Source organism: Taeniopygia guttata, chromosome 1A (genome assembly GCF_048771995.1).
Source record: "Taeniopygia guttata chromosome 1A, bTaeGut7.mat, whole genome shotgun sequence".
In the NCBI taxonomy this organism is placed as follows: Eukaryota; Metazoa; Chordata; class Aves; order Passeriformes; family Estrildidae; genus Taeniopygia; species Taeniopygia guttata.
In genome coordinates, this window is record NC_133025.1 from 7,654,496 (window position 1) to 7,671,931 (window position 17,436).

The 17,436-nt window shown below is 40.7% G+C and overlaps 1 protein-coding gene and 1 long non-coding RNA gene across 9 annotated transcripts in view; one reads left to right on the forward strand and one right to left on the reverse strand.

Annotated features, from left to right (window-relative positions):
• GRM3 (glutamate metabotropic receptor 3) overlaps window positions 1–17,423 on the reverse strand; it is a 102,433-nt gene extending 85,010 nt beyond the window's left edge. The window contains exon 1 of one of the 3 annotated variants that reach the window (XM_004176518.6): window positions 16,642–17,423. The gene's annotated coding sequence lies outside the window, so the exon portion shown is untranslated. The remainder of the gene's footprint in view (window positions 1–16,641) is intronic. The other 2 variants (XM_030291103.4, XM_030291109.4) reach the window with 2 other exon arrangements.
• Window positions 16,706–17,436, forward strand: part of LOC121471164 (uncharacterized) — a 49,281-nt gene continuing 48,550 nt past the window's right edge. For 4 of the 6 annotated variants that reach the window (XR_012052077.1, XR_012052078.1, XR_012052083.1 and 1 more), the window contains exon 1: window positions 16,707–16,845. This is a non-coding gene — a long non-coding RNA (uncharacterized lncRNA). Of the gene's footprint in view, window positions 16,846–17,436 lie in introns of all 6 variants that reach the window. The other 2 variants (XR_005982581.2, XR_012052082.1) reach the window with 2 other exon arrangements.

Here is a 17,436-nt window from a genome sequence, read left to right on the forward strand (position 1 = left end):
ACTTTCACTGTTGGTATTAATCACAAGCAAAAGGCTCCAATAGAAATCTATTCATTTGACTTGATGTGGAAAGAGTTACTCGCCTGCTTAGCAAAGGCTTTTATGTGGTGTAAGCCTGAAGTGTCTGAGATGAACTGCAAGTACTTGGTTAACTGCAAGGAGTTCTCAGGACAAGGAAATGATACCAGAGACCCAGAGGCAAAACAATTAACATAGTTGTGTAACCAGCTGAGCCTTTGCAGTTGCTCTCCACACACTCAGTTGGGCTAGAGAAACACATGACCTCAAGGGCTTGGGGCACAAGGTTCTCAGCCTGCAGACAGCAGGAGGTTTGTGGGCAAGAGTGAGGAGATCACTGCTTACGTGCCAGGCACCAATCCAGATTCTCCCCACAGGCCCAAAGATCCTCTGAGATATTGCAATTTTACTCCAGAAGAATGTGCCTGAGCTGAGAAAATAACCCTGTTTTGTAATTTCAGGTATTCTTGCCTGCTGTCACTCTGAAAAAGTCAGCAAGGTTCTTAAAAATTCAAGAGGCTCATCAAAGATGCAGGAGGCAAAAAGGAGCTTGCTAGGGAATCTGTCCATAGTCAGAAGGCTCTTGGAAATTGTCAGGGAGGAAAGTGGCTTAGAAACACCAGAAGGATGTCATTAAACTATGTTCCTGCGTTCTGCAGTGGAATGGGAGGATTAAACAAACAGAGGAAGAGCTCCGGGCCCTCAAGCATGGCTGGGAGTCAGCAATTAGGAGAAGAGCCTTGGAAAAGTCTACACATATCCCTGGCCATCAGACAATGCCAAGCTTCTTCCCTCCATCTCAGGAGAAGGGAATTGACCCTGGTACCAAGTGAGGTTGAGCAGGGGCCAGGAAAATGCCATAGTGAATGTCCTCATTGTGGAAATGCTCCCCAGCCTGAGGTTTAGCCTAGGCTGCTGTCTCCTGTTGCTTTGCTAGAGAAGACCAAACCCTAGTGAACAGCAATGAACAGGGAAGATGAAGTGTTATCAGTAACTGTTTACTCAGGAAAGGCTTTGAACAGATTTGTTTCTGTTGCAGTAATCAACTTGGGAAGCACAGTGACCCTTGAAGGAGTTTTTATTGATCATAGCAGAATAGGCCATTAATAGAGAAGAAATTATCAGAGAAAAAGACATTTCTGCCATTCTCAATAATGTTTTCATCAAAGCCCTTTTCACCAGCAATAGCTCTTTCTTTTACTTATACTCTATTTTATTTTCTTCACGTAACACTGAGTCCTTTACTTTGATAGAAACGAAACATTTCCTTTAATGATCATAGAGATAATAATGTTAAGCATTAGTTGGAACCATAATGCAACTAAAACTCAATGCCATTTAAAACCACTTAATGCTCTGGCTGACGTTTGTCATCTCACTAAAGAGCACAAGATTAGAGGTGCTACAACTTAGAAAGAAAGCATTATCCCACTGATGAGATAGTACTTTCCTTTGTACTAATCACACAGTCTAAAACATGTCTTTGTATCTATTTGTTATGTTAAAAACCCTAACAGAATGTTCCTGTAATAGGTGACAAAGAAAAAAAACCCAATGCTGGGATGCTGTTTTTTCACAAGCATTACTTTGTCTCTTTCCAGAGGCAATGAATGTTCGGTGGTCAGTTCAACAGCCTGGAAGATCTCTCAGACAGAGAAGTGTGCCAGTTCCAGTCCTCTAGAGAAGGCATGGATACACCAGCCTGAGACTCATAGCTTTCCAAATCCAATCAGCAGTCTCAGGTTCATCACAGCTGTGGCCAGACCAGATTGTAAGCAAAGCTGCCTCAAGCTCAGGGTGTGAGAAATTAATTGGGATGAAAGAACTTTAGTGTCAGTCATTAGCTATAGCAGAAATGAACTTAAACCATAAAAATAAATATTCAGGCTAGACATTAGGGGAAAATGTCCTTGTCATAAAGGTACTGAGGCACAGGGACATGCTGTCTGGGAGAGTTGTGGGGTCTTTACCATCACAAGATTTCAAGAAAAAGTAACCTTTTTTCCAGAAGTGACACAATAATACTGACTCTGCTTTGGGTCAGGAGATTGAATTGTCTCTTCTGGCTTTATTTATGTTGCACAACCCCTATATTTCCTGTATTTACAAGCTATCTCTGTCCCTGGAGCTTGTAACAGTGCAGTTACACTGATTTACACTAGTTGGGGGGACTGGGACACGTTCATGACTCATGTTCCCATGCCATCAACTCCTCAGACGCTTCCTACTAGTGATGGCCAATCTCAGAGTGTAGCAGCCACTGTCAATGAGAGGGACAAGTGAGATATTTTATTACAGTGCAAAGATTTTCCTGCAAAGTCCTCTCTACTGCTTGAGTAAGAGTAAAGGAAAGAAGAGCTGACTTTGAAAACCCAAAACTGCAGATGTTATTATCTCTTGAATCTATTAAATGATGGAAGTGCAGCACTCCTGACAAATTGAACAGCACTGCCAGTTGCTGTAACATAGACCAGCTCCACTGTTTGTTGCTAATTTATCACAATCTAGTATTTGACCCAGTGAATCCTGAGTTAAATTTTTATACATTCGTGAACTATTTATACTATATGAAAAATCAATATCTTTTTGTTGTTCACCTGATTTAGGACAGATAAAAGGAATATTTCAGTATACTCCAGGGCCAGTGCAGAAAGGCCTTGAATGATGAAAGATACTGTATCTTTTGGATGGAAGAAAATCTTAAGGATAGGAAAAAAAGAGTGTAATGTACATGACATATCTTTCCTGTCCATGACATGAATATTTTTTCACAAACTCATGACAAAACATAATGTCCTTTTAGAAGACAACATCTAATTCTTTTCCCTCTTTAAGAAAGAATTATTAATTTGGAAAAAAAACTTTCTTTCTGAATTTTGTTGCATTTTGTATGAGCCATAAAACCTCAAAGGAGTTATTTGAATTTCAATACCGTCTCACACTTTTATTAAAATATACTCTGACCCTGCTTCTGTAATTAACATGAAGATAGGACTCTTAGTCTAAAAAATGAAATCTCTATGTTATTTCAGATTTTACCTAAGTATGCTTTTGATTAAATAATTACAGAACAGCAGTGTTAGCAATTTATCTATGATAGAGGGCATGTCACAAATTTCCTACTCGTGTTCCTGCAGTTTATGCTTTTGCGTATGTGTTTTATGAGTATTTATTAGAGATGATGCCTTGAGTTAATAACATAAACTACCTACTAGTTTCATAATCATCACTGCAGTGCAGAAAGCTTTAGAGTTACAGTAGTTCTGCATTGACGACGTCAACAGATTTACTGCATTCATTTCCTTATGCAAATATTCCAAAAACATACATAAGTTTATAACCTTATATAGCATGCTGCCTACACACGAGGGTATCAAAGGCTGTGAACACACAGAGTAGATTTTAAAGTTGACAGCACAAGTCATGCTGCTCCTTCTTTTCTTGTTTCTCTGTTGTCCTAATATTAGAACTCATTTAATGCTTGGTTCTGCAGACACACAGGGACTTCTGCACAGCCCCTATAGTAAGAGGGGAGAGTGCCCATGGTCTTTATATGATGTGTGTGTCTTTACTGAAGTCACTCATAAGGAGTCTGCGCGTGAACTAAGCAGAGACTTGAGATCCCTTCTTGCCCTGTACACGCATGTGGTTTGCCCCTGCATGTCAAAATTTCCCTCTCTCTTCCAGGACAACCTTGTTCACTCCTGAAATTTGTCCATTTTCCCCTCTCTTCCCCAAGAGAAGCGTGATGCTCCCTCCTCTGACTACCTCTGCTGCACCTCACCACGAGAAGTTTGCAAAACACAGACCCTGGGATAAGAACTCTGAATTATGTTTAGGTCACTGAGAGAAGGAGAGGGTTAAAAGGGAGCCTAAAAGTCTTGATCTTGATCTTCTTTTGCTATTACCCAAATCAAGATCAATTTTATTTATGTCTTATCTAACTCATGCCTTGGGTAACTTTTTTCTAGATACTTTGGTGACAGGAACTTCCTCTATTTCCCAGCAGTTTATTCTGTCTTTCCCATTCCTTACAATTAAAAGCTTTTCCTGAGGTCTAGTCTTCTGTGTGACAGTTTAAGCCTTTTACTTACCTGTGACAAATCTATTTGTTCCACACAATCCTCTTTGTTGATACTCTGTGCACTCCAAGAGATTTATAGTCTTTCTTAAAACATTTTTCTCAAAACTGGGCACCATACTCTGAAAGTGGCCCTACTAGTGTTGAGTAGAGTTTAATGTTTACACTCTGTATCTTGAAGACAATATTCCTGTTAATTAACCCTAGTGGAAAATTTCCTTTTTTGACAGCAATATGATACCATGCTGTTGAGTCATGCTCTGCTTCTGAGCTTCCACAGCCTCAAACCTATTCCTGTTGCACTGCTACCTGGCCTGTGGCTCATTTCCCATATTTGTGGTAACATCTTTGTAAATAATTTTATAATAAGTCTGTTTTCCTCCAAGGATTATTTTGGAAGCCAGAATCTGACAATATTAATGTGTAACTGAGACAAAAAAAAATTACTTTTTGGAACCTGGAAGACATGATGAGCAAGTTAGCTATCAATAACTCTCTGTCTACTTATCTGGCAAACAGATAATCAATTACACATCAAAATAATGTAAAAACTAATACATAATATGATTCAACAATCAGCAATAAATTTTAGATAAATTCTTTTGGTCAGGTACAGTCTGGACCACTTTCATTGAATACTGCATAGAACTATGCATAATTTTGCATGATAATATGTCTTAATTAAACATGGAGAGTATCCGGAATCGATACAGATGGAGAATGCACTCACATTAATCTTATTGAAAGAATTTACATTTTATTTTAGGAGAAGAGCAGTACAGAGAGTTCCAGTCACATCTTGAATCCTTCTGCTACTGCTATCATGGAAGTTTTGCTTGAGAAAGGACTATAGGATGCAAGACCTGCATTTCAAGGGAGTTTTCATTATTAATAAATAAGCATAGGTGAATTAATACATGCAAAATAATTTTGACATGGATAATAATGGAAATAGCTAGAAAAAATATTGAATGGATTAGCACATTTAATTTGTCTTAGGTTGCCTAATGAACAATTAGCCTTGTGTTTAATCCCTCTCAATCCATTAGTCTTTGCTGCTCTTAGTCTCTAAAGATAAACATGGATCATTCCAAACGTGCTTTTATTTTTGAAAACTACTTATATTAGTATTTAATTATAATCATTGGCATGGAAACTGTCTCATAAATGAGAATGGACAAAAATGGGACATACTAGAGGATCAATTACCTAGCGCTTTAAAAAAATTGTTGCAAAAAATTTCAGCACTCTAAAATACTAGTAAGTCCTGTTGATTAAATAGAGATGAATCTACCTGGAAGCTTTTTTTTAAGGACTTGGGAACACACTGTTGGCCATTCAATAAGTGCCATTACAACGCCAGGCCCTGCTGACCATGATCAGACAGTGAATCTTACGTACTTGATCTGTTTAGTGTGATCTAGGTTCAAAGCCAGCATGTCAGATGAGTGTTTGGGGTTGCCTATACTACAAATGGAGAGAAAAAAACCACCAAGATGCATCCACGGGTTGCCTGAATATGCCTGTCTGTGTCTCCCTACCCCAGACTGCAAAACATTTCTGTGTCACATACACACTAATGTTCCCTTTCACCCAGTGCATCCAAGGAGTGATTATTTAGCTGTCCAATGTGACCAAGCAAACAGAGAAAAGGGACTTCTCTCATACAAAATGGTGGCTTGTGCCTTGGTAGAGCCAGGCCAGTTAAATCTTCAAAGCAGCTGCTTACCTGTTCAGGGGAATTCAAGGCTTGGAAGTTAATGGTCCGGAAAAAGTGAGTTGGACTGGATGTGTTTTAATTCACTGAGGTATATTAAAAGAGCATGTTGATTAATTTGAAGGCTAGAGGGAACTTTTTTTTTTTTAAATATTAAGGTGGTCCCTGAATTACTGCAGATACACAAGCTTTTTATTTTTCCTTCCTGAGGTGGATTTTTTTTTTTTGTTTTCATTTTCATTTTTGTTTTTGTTTTTGTTTTTAGCAGTAACTAATACTCTCTTATGCATGAACCTAACAGATGTAAAGGGTTCTCTAAGGAGCCTTTGGGGCAAGTACCTTTAGCAGATTCATTAGGACCTCTCTGACATTATCCATGTCCTGGGCATTTTGGGAAATATTCTAAACTGGCCAGGGAAAAGTTTGAATCTTAAAAAAAGAAGAGAAATTAAACAAGTAAGGCACAAAGTGTGTCTAGGGGTCATGAAGTGCTGGATTCTTGCCTAATGTCACATTCATCAGGCTTAATGTAGATGAACTCTGTGTGGGTTTGCCAGCAGCAAGGTTGAACATCTCATTTGAGACCTCCTGACTCTAATTATGAGCCTGAGAGCATGAGCAGCTTCTGCCTTTCCATGGGCCTACAGCTGGAATTCCCAAAGGAGTACCCACCACACATCTGTATCCATTTCTCTCCCACATTCATCAGTATATTTTATGCTTGGAGTTGGTCTGGAAGCTTCCCTCCTGCACATGACACATGGTAGACAATGCAGCAGTCAAGCATCCCCTATCTTCAGCAGTGACTGAGCCAAGAGGAGCCATGGTCCACATAGACCCTTCTGGCAAAGACAAAGCAACAGGTTGTTCAAAGTGCCTTAAAAACTTTCTTCTGAAATGTTCATGTGGATGTGAGGGCTGACAGTTACTTGGTTGGAGGTGGATGTGGCTGCAAACTAGGAATGACTACAAGCAGTCAAGAAAAAATATACCAAATTGAAACATGACAGGACAAAGGCATCACTATGTCTCTGTGCAGCTCCTGAAGGTTCTTTGGGCAAAATGCTGGCTGGAGGGAGGCTTGGAGAACAGAAGAAAGAAATGGTATAAAAGATTTCTTTGAGAAATGCTGTATTCAAGACAAGGGAAATCAAGCCCTTCATTGTCTGTACTCATCTTTGGGGTATGGGTCCAGATGAGCTACTGGAGAAGGCAAAAAGGAAAACAACAAGAAAAACAAGCTACTTAAAAAAGCAAATGGCAAAAGAAAACCAGTTATTTCACTGAGTCAGGAGAAGATGACTGAGGGGAACATTACCTAAATGAACATTAAACAGCCAAAATCGAATCCCTTTGCAATATAAAAGGCTGAAATGGAAAAGAAAATACTGAATTGCTTCAAATTTCCATAGGAGAGAGGATAAGAGTGATATGCTTGGTTGCAAAAAGTGGGATTCAGTTAAACTTTTGGAGACCTTCTGTCCATAAGAGCAGTGAAGCACTTAAGATATATGTTTTTGCAAGAGGCTGTGAGATGTGTCATTGCAGATTTTATGGAAATCATTCAACAAGTATCACTTAATAAAAACTTAAAGACAGTTTATGCCATCTTCATAGGGGGAGATGGATCAGACGAGGTCCTTACTGGTGTCATTATCTGTGAAACTATAAATGCTGTGTTCAGGCAAAGAGAACATTGTGTACAATCTTTGAAAATGAAGAATCTTACATAAAAAGGGCTTCTTTCCATCCATTTCTACTCTAATGGACACTGCACTCTCTCAGGATAGTTCTAATTGGAACCTTGTGCCCTCGCCAGGAAATCACAGGACTAAGAAACCCTATTACTCTGCAGCTGCTCCCTGGACATTGATTTAAGGTAGTTAGGTCTAAGTGGAACTATTTGTCTACTTCCTTCCTTAAAAAAATGTGAAATTGGCAGATAAGTAGAAGTAATGTAAGACTTCATTTTACCTACTGGCCAAAATACCTACATTTTAGGGTATGGAAGCATCTCTCAGAGATAACCAGCCAACAGGGTTACACCCAGTGGGGTCACACCCCTCCTTGCTACTGCAAGCTTCCATTTAATTCTACCCTTTGGCCAAAAACCTGATATACAAATTAAATCTCAGCTCCCAGGACCTGGTGTTACTTCCAGACTAAACTTGTCCTTTCTCCAAATTGAATAATGCCACTTGGAATATGTTTATCTGAGCTTGATAATCAAGGTATTAGCATTAATCACTAAGATTTGTCCCAGATATCTGCTTCTGGGCAAAAAAAAAATATCTTGTTTAGATGATTGATATTATTGAGAATTGTATAATCCTTAGAAATCTCAAAAATATCAATGACACAAGAAAAATAAATCATCCATCCTTATTCCTCAGAACCTTCTAATGCTGTTGAAGTGTCTGATATTTCTTTCAGTCTCTGAAACTGGTAAAATAGAAACACCTTTCCCACATTTTCCTTCTCTGCCTTTAACAAATGATGGTTCTTTTAGCCTTCTTCCCCCCTTTTTGTTTGCTCAGAGGATCAAAGCCTTTTTATTTATTTCTTTTTCCTCCCAAGCAGTTTCTGGAGTGTTGAAAAAGCACCACCAGTATACTGAGTTTACATTACAAACAAGTTAAAATTCCCAGTCTGTCAGAGCTTTTCTCCTAGGATACCAAGGAAAGCAAAGTTCAGCTAAACTGAACAATTATTCGGAGATCACTTCTGAATGAAGAAGCAAAGATTGCTTTAAGCAGAGCTATTCTCTTCTTAGAGATTTAAAGTCCACTTCAGAAATGAACATTATTATCCTCTGAAAGTTATCTGATTTTATTTGTATTCCAGGAGTGACTCCATTAAGTCATGTTCCCTTTTCACCCATAAAATCATCTTAATGAATCAGCTGTGGGATTTGCCATATGTAAATGCACCTTATGACAGCTACAATGGCAAGTGAATGGATGAAAAAGACATGGGCTGCATGTTGCTTTTGTTGGAACAGCAGTGGGGTTTGTTCTGCTTTTAAGACCGGAGGTAGACAGTTCATTTCTTTTCTTGGTTATGTAGCAAATGCCTTTTTTTTTTTTTTTTTTTTTTTTTTTTTTTTTTTTTTAAGGTGAATGCATTTTGTAATAATGGTGTGACAAAGAAGCTTGAGCTGTATGGTTTAGGAGTATTTGGCTGAAACAGGATTGAGTGTTGGTATACCATTCCCACACAATTGCTCTCCTTTTCCTCAACATCTGAGAGCAAAGACTTGCCTGATAACTCAACGTCACCATCAGCCAGTGTAGGATGAGCTTGCACTTGTTTAATAAAACACACAAACACACTGTCTGCTGGTCTCTGGTATTGTCAGGGCTCTTCTAAAGCCATGGTGGCTGCAAGGAACAAAATGAGCAGCGCAATTAAGGGATCCCGAGGGAATACAATGAAATGCTTGCAACAGAGATTTAACAAGTATACTTTAGCGTGTTCTTGCAGTGCTTGGAAAATATCTAAGAAGATCCCTATAAACTTTCCAGTCTTTCTAGTAAAATATTATTTTATCAACAAGCATTTCATAAGGCAAACAAGCTTAATAGTCTCTATGCAAATGATGCAATGTAAAATCTATTAGGTGTTGTAAGGTGTTCTTTTCACACAATTTTGCCAAAGTTTAATCCAATATTACTACATTGATGCCCCATGTGGGTGTTTTCCTCCCCTGCTTTTTGCAAGGCAGAGTTAAATACTGGTAAAAATACATCTGTAACAAGGTAAAATGAAGAAAATTTGTGGCATCACAGAACCATCTGGAAGTTTTATAATGAAACCAAATGCAGTTTTAGTTGACATACAGTGAAGATGTCTTTCTGACTGACTAAAAGTTTGTAAAAATGCCATTAAAAATCTATGATAAAAAGCAAAGAAGTCCCTAGCCATATTCTTCCATGGTGCCACTGAACAATCAAATACGCACATAATCTCAACAAAAATTATAATGAAGCTTTTTGAAAACTGATTTGTCATGGCAAGACCAATTATATTTTTTGCATAAAAATATCAATTTTTAAATGGTCTTGCAGAGAAATATAATTTTTGACATTTCTTAGCAATGTGAGCTGATCCATTCATACTCTTAATACCTCAGCACTGAACCCTACATGTGTTTCTGAGAAATATTTTTATCTTTCTTTTTTCCTCCATCCTTTTGTCTATTTATCTGCTTTCTCTTGTCTTGAAAATACAGATAAATAAAAGGGGAAAAAAATAATCATTTTATGAGTTCTGAAAACCTCTCCAAAATTTGCTTCTTGACTTTTATCACATTTCTTGCTATGTGAGTCTAACAGTAGCGCAGCCAATTTCTTCTAAGCACTACAAATAAAATATTTTTAAACATTAGCAGAACGTGTCTTCTCATGATTTCCTGATAATTTCTTCACTAGATGACGCAGCCAATGTGAATTAAATTAGTAATAAAATTACAATATATAATGATTATAAAGCAATACAAAATCTACAAGACAGTAAGCTACCGGATCCAAAAATACCTCAGGCAAAAATCTCTTACAAAACACACATGTAGAAATGTTCCCTCAAGCACAGCTGCAGGTGCCCCATCGTGGAGGCCTGGCACATACAAGCTGGGGACAGTTTGGGATCTAAGGAGACTTAATCACAGCTATGATATGGAAAATAATCATCCTGATGTGGTGAGCTGTACTTTTAACAGCTCAAGGTCAAAAAGATTAGTACTGGTCTAGGTTCTCAGAGAACCCCAGCCCTTCCCATGGGGCTCCTTTCCTCACCAGGGAGGAGGGGTGTATTTAACCTGCATTCCTGTAACGAAGACAATTTCTATAACCCTGATATTACATGTCCATAGAGCAGGGAGTCACATCACTGATGAAACAATATTTAGGAACTTTTAGGGCTGAAAAGATTTAGGAATATATTTGGGGGTAAATGTGTGAAACAATATTTTGTAAGATTTTCAAACCCTTTTCCACTTGTGTCCCATCCTACACCGCATCATCAGTTTGACTACACAGTCTTCAAAGCCTGTTGCGAGCCATTAATGTCCCTTTAGTGTTAGATTTGACATCTGACACATTAATTTTTGCTGGAAGCAGTTTAGAATTTCTCAATATAACCAGACAGCCCCTTGTTGCTCACTTATCTCAGCCAGCTTCTCTGCAGAGCTCATTGCAGAGAAGAATCCTGCTGCTGCCAAATCCCAGACTGGGTGAGCTGCCTGCAGCATCCTCCTTCCAGACCCCAGGGCAGGATCCCTGCCAGCTCAGCAAAGTGGCCCTGGGAGGACCAGCACCACAACCCACAGGGGCTGAGGCTTTGCAGAGTTCATGCAGCCACGTAGCTGTGTGTCCCTCCTCCAGATGCAGCATTCAGGTAACACAAAAATTGTCCCTGGTTTGTGTCTGGGCTCGTTAGTGGAGCTTTTCATGGGAGTGGAAGCTCATGTATAAGTTTAACAGTATTTCTCAGCTGAGGGTGCTGTCAGTCTCTACATTCCACACGTTTTCTCTTCTCTCTGTCTTCCACCAGCATGTCATGTTCTTGAGAAAGGTTTTTCTCAGTTTTCAGGTTCCCTTCAGCCCTTTTCTCCTGGCAAGCCCAGGCCCCATGTCCTCCTCTAAACCTGTGGGAGATGACTTTTCTGTACCTCCATACCCTTTGTTACTCTTCTCTTTTCTGTCCTCCTTTTTTTTCTTTTTTTTTTTTTTTTACTCAAGCTCATCTTCCAGCCTCTGTCACTGCTTTTCCTCTGATGTCATGCCAGTCCCAATCCTTTGATTTTATTTCCCTATTTTATTCTCCCCCTTGTTATCTCCTCAATCACTTCTCATTTTCTCAAGATTTTGTTTCTTCTCACTGGCATACTCTACTTCACCTATGGAACACCCGTCCTTTCAAGTACCCGGCTCCTTAAAGGGTACTCTAAACTAACATGTTTATCCTTCTTCACATGGAAAACCAATTCTCTCATGATTAGTCTTAATACAGTTCTGTCCTATGAATTTGCTGACTTTGTGGTCTCCCAATTAGCTTTTGACTTAATTCTCCCTTGTGTAGACTTGCTTGATTTTCCTCTGGAATCTGGCAATGTTTCCATTGACTTCACCACCTTCATCTGCCTTAAAATCTCTTATTCCCACAACTGGCTTATCATTTAATTTACTTCTCTTCCAGCTTGAATAGTCATTTGAGTATGTCTACTGATATTTTTTCCCTTTTCTATCAAGCAATTTTCTTCTCTTTATTTTTCCCATTTTGTCTGGTACAGAGATATTTTCTTTTTTTTTCCTTCTCTATTCACTTTTCTACCAGAGAATTTCAGGGTCTGACAGCATCCACCAAAAGCCCAAGTTCCCATTTCATCCATGAAAAGTTTATCAGCAATTCCCTCTCTACACACCTTGCTTGATGCATCTTTGATCTGGTTTATATACTTGGTGATCATGCTGTATCCCTTTGGATGCACTGGGAAAGTGACTTTGAAGGTCAGGGTCATCAGTAATATCAAGTTCAAGCCACTTGCCAGACTTTAAAGTGTTCTGAAGGAAGGCTGCCCCAGTAACTTGGGTTAAGGCTATGCTTTTGCATGCGGGTCTTAGACAGTTTGGAAAAGCTGCTGACCTGACTTACATTTTTTGGAAAGCCTGTTGATTAACATGAGGAGCCCATACATTCCCACACAAGCAGTATCATTGCTGACTATGCAGCTACTCCCATAATCTCAGCATAGATATGAAAACAAGCATGATAATTGTTCCAACTACATAATTTTATATTTGAGAGGACCAATATCAGAAAAAAGAAATATAGTTCTACAGCCCAATTTTTTTTGTATAGTTTGCTGTCGCTCTTGTAACTTCTTTTTGACTTTGAAATCTTCACAGGGATTTACCCCCCCCCCCCCCCCATAAAAATTTGCTGCATTACTCTCAAAAGGCAGCTGGGAACAAGACAGTATATTTCTTGCAGTATTTTTGAAAATCTGCACATCTCTGACATTAATGCCTGAAAACGTCTTAAGACAATAGATAAGCCAGCAAATCCATTGAGATCACATATGGCATTCTGGGTTTAACTGAAGAAAGAGACCTGAAGAAATTGCACTAATCTGCAATAGCTGAAGCACTCCTAACAATGAACTGTGGTTTTGTCCCAGTGGAAACACCTGACAATTGCATTGAGGCTATTCCCAGGCAGCATTGTCCCTTGGAGGATTTTTTTTTTTGTTTTTGTCATTTTACTCTTACTGCTAAATTAAACCTAGGATTTTCAGTCAATCTTTATTTTCATAAAATGAAATGTGTTCCAGTTATTTTTTTTTTCCTTTTTCTGCCAGTTTAGGGCTGGATTATCAGCTAAATTCATAGCAAGAAACAGTCACAGGCAGAGACTTAGGAGGATGGTACCACTGAAGGATATTGCCCACCTTTCCTGCCACCTTTGGACCCCAGGTCCACCACGGTTTTGCTCTGGACATTCAGGGCTCGCTGCAGGGGCAGGGTGGCTGATTCTCCCTCTGGTCACCCCATTTTGCTGGCTGTGGATACCCCTCCATTGCAAATGCAACCCACTCAGGGATTAAAGCACAGACTTATTCTCCACACTAGGAGAGAGCAAGAGGACAATCTTCTCTTTAACTCTCAGACCTGGACTAAGTTCTTGATGAAGCTTTAAACTGCTCTCAGTTTTATACTAATAATTTATACTAATAAGCATAAAAAATGTCCCAACAGTCAATATTACACCATCTTCACAACAGCTTATGTAGCTTGCCATAGTTATACACATTCCCAGATAGACAGTAATGCTGTCTGATCCTGGAGAGTGTCAAACATTTTGGTGATGTTCTGTGACATCCTGAGAGTGACATTACCAATGACAAAAGTTCATACTAACAGATCAATAACTATAGTAAAACAAGTTGGAGAAACAAGGTGCAACAATCCTGATAAAATTTTGTAGGACTTTGGAGACAGCATTCAGAAACTGATCACAGAATGAAGTCCCTTCAGGAGGATCTTGTTGGCAAATTTAACAGCCTCATAGACAGGATCTCACACCCTGTGAAATCTTGAGACTGGATTCTCAAATTGCGCTGCTAAACCACATTTTTGGTGGATGCACACCTCGCGTATCCACCTGAATTCTTGCAGGCAAACAGAGAATTTAGCCCACTGCCTTTAAAGGTAAAAAATTGCAATTTGACCCCAGCATAAGCAACATTAGGACCATGTTTTTCATGTCTTATAATACTCTATAGAGGATTCTGTGAGCCACAGCACAATTTATGTTCTGTAGGACACTGCCATGGGCAAGTTGTGTTCACACAAAACATCCAAATTGTTCTTTCTTTAATGCCACTACATGTCCCTACACTGCCTTCATTTCCAAATTCAGCTCCACTTATGTAACACAGACCACTGAACTGAATGATAGCATTGTTTGTAATGTATTTCTTTTATTTTGGCTTTTCAGTCTGATTTAGTACTTTGCTTTGTCACATTTATTTAACTGTACAAACAATATGAGAATCCAGACAGATACTTTATCCCTGCATCTTGCTTTATATCCAGTCTTTCAATGATAAAATTAGAATCTTACTTCTAGACAAGGTGTCAACTTTTGCCTAAAAAAAACTTTATTCCTTTATTTGTAGAAGCTTATAAGTAGGTCATCAACACAAGTAACCCAGGCAAACATCAACAGTGATTAGAAAAGCACCTTGGCTCCAGGATGAAAGTCTAGTTTTAATATACTTGGTACCAATGCCATTTTACTTGTTTTTAAGTTACAGAGCAGTAAAACAACTAATATGTTTTCTGTTTTGGGATGTGTTTTATGTTTTATATATAATGGATGGCTCTAGAGATATTGAGAGTAGTGGAGAACATTATTCTTAAAACAAACCCTTAACAAACAAACAAGAAAAAACTCACTGAAATTAAAGTATGACATTTTCTAGTAGGGGAAAACTGACTTGCATTGCTCTTCAAATAATCATTTCATTAAGAAGGATTTGTATGAATTGTTACTGATTTCATTCAAAGGATGAACATTACTGAAGTATAATTTTTCTATTACCTTAATTGTGAATAAAATTAGCATAATGTGCATTTTTTCTCAATATAACTGGAGAAGTTACCTTTTCTTGTAATACGTTTATCAACATAAATAACAGCAGAAGAAGTCATCGTGATTTGGGTGCATTTCAACAAAATGAAAAACATTATTTTCCTAAAATATGTACTTGATCAGGTGGATTGTGTGATTTTGAAATTGTTCTCATGAATATTTAATCGACATGAGACATATACTTATGCAAGCTGAAATAGGTACCAGTCTGTGTCCCAGGCTGTTCTGTTTCCCAGTCTTCCAATTGAGTGTTTTTAAAAGCTGATTTAACTAATAAAAAAACCTGCCACCACCACCAACAAAAAGAACTAAAATCATCTTCAGCAGGTGGCATAAACTGAGAAGCCAAAGAACTCACAAACTACCAGCAAATCCTTAGTTCAGTTTAACGCAGTATTGGTGACATTCCTGACTAGTTTTTTATCAATTGCTTGAGTTTTATCAAGATTGCTGAAATACACAGATGTGTACATAAAATGATCTATTGAATCTCTGTGATAACATAAACCCCCAATATCCACCTCTCTGCCCAAAATCCTACCTACACCCTGGCATGGAGATACACTTTCTCACACCCACATGTGTGTCCCAGCAGATGCGTGTGGCTGGCGCACACACACAGATGGAAGGTACGTACCCACACACCTCTAGGTCTACAGAGGGTTAGACAAACACTGTCTGGGAATAAAAAACACATTCCTGTGAATCTGTACATATAAAACACCCACATGAGTCTGAGCAAACACATAAGCACAGATACACACACCTGCACACGCAGAGACACAGGGACATGGGCAAGGCACATCCACAGGCACAGACAGCCCCAGAGGCACACACACACCTGCACAGCTGGCTGTGTACTCACATGGACACATAGATTGTGTATGTGAGGAAGAGTTACAATGGCTAGATCATCCCTGCTAATCTCTCCTTCCTTTTTGAAATAATCCAATTTTAGGATCCTGGAGTGAGCCAGGTCCCTGCAGAGGAGATATGCCCAGAGGAGCAAAGCACTTCCAGTTTCTTTAAGGTTCCCCACCTCTCTCGCCCTCTCTCCCAGCAGCAGATCCAGGGAGCTGAGCTGGGCACTCAGCACAGCTTTCCCAGCTGCTGGCTTGGCACTTTCCACCCCAGGCTAAGGAAGGGCATAGGATGGCAAGCTTAAGATTTCATCCTTTCACCCCCAAAGCCTGTGGGAGCAGGAACCTCTGGGCAACATCTGGACACAGCTCCTTTCTTCACACTGCCCCGACCCCCCCCAGCTGTCGACCACAGGGTCGCCCCTGAATCCTACCTTTCCTCTGCAAGTGTAAAAGCCCTTGTTCTCCTCCTGCTCCCCCCTTCCCCGTTTCTCCTGCCCCCCAAATCCCGTCAGGAAACCTCTTTGCAATTCGCCACTCTAAACTTTTTCCTGGCTGCACAACCCGCACCCCCCGGGGCAGCGGCTGCGTCTGGTCCAGAGGGCAGAATGGGGCGGGGGTGGGATGAAAGGGACCCGGGATGCAGGGATCCAGGCTGCAGGGTGTGGGATGCAAGGAGTGGCATGCGAGGATTGAGATGCGGGATACGGGGATGTGAGGACCGGGATGCGCGAATTCGAGACGCAGGATGCAGAGGGAGGGATGTGGGATGCAGGGAGCAGGACGCGGGATAGCGGTGCCCAGCTTCTTACCGTGCAATGAGGACAGGTCCTGGTGAGGGTTTCCAGCTGTCCCCGGGCATCGCGGGCCTCCCGATGTGCTCGTTAAACATCCACCGGGGAGTCTCACCCCCAAACTTGTGTGAGCTGCTTCCTCCGGGATCAATCACCCTTTCTCCCCCCCGCCTTGGATCGGATCCCGATGGAAACTCATCAAGGCCTCCTAAGTGGTCAGAGGTAAGCTGTGAGGGAAGGAGAGGAGGAGGGGGACAACGGGACGGAGAGGCTGTGATCACCAAGCGATGATCCCCTTCCTTTCCCCTCTCCTCTGGAGCACCCGCTTCCCGCTGCTCTGACCAACTTTGGCTCTGCTTAGCCAGGCAGCGCCTGGGACCGGCGCTGTCAACTGGGGTCCCTTTTCGCAGCCTGGCATCTTTCTAGATTTCCTCTCCTTTCCGGGCAAAGGGGATTGGTGCAAAGCTTTAAATTAGGAGGCGACCTAGAGTTGCAAAGACAGGGAGTGGGAGCTGGCTGGCGTTCGCAGACCGCCTCCCCCGGCGCTCGGCGCTGCGCGGAGGGGCCGGCTGAGCTTTATCCCTACCATTTATTCATTGACTGCCTCCCCAATTCTCACTCCGGAGCTGGCTGTCGCTCCTGGCCCTGGGAAGGAGGCGAGCCCCATGCTGCGGGGCTCCCCGCGGCTGTTTAACTGCGCCGGCAGCGCGGGCAGAGCGCAGCCCGGTCCCGGGGGGAGCACAGGGGTGTGGGGGGACGGGACACGGGGACGCTGCTGTCGCCTGGCAACCCTGCATCCCTGCCCTGAGCATC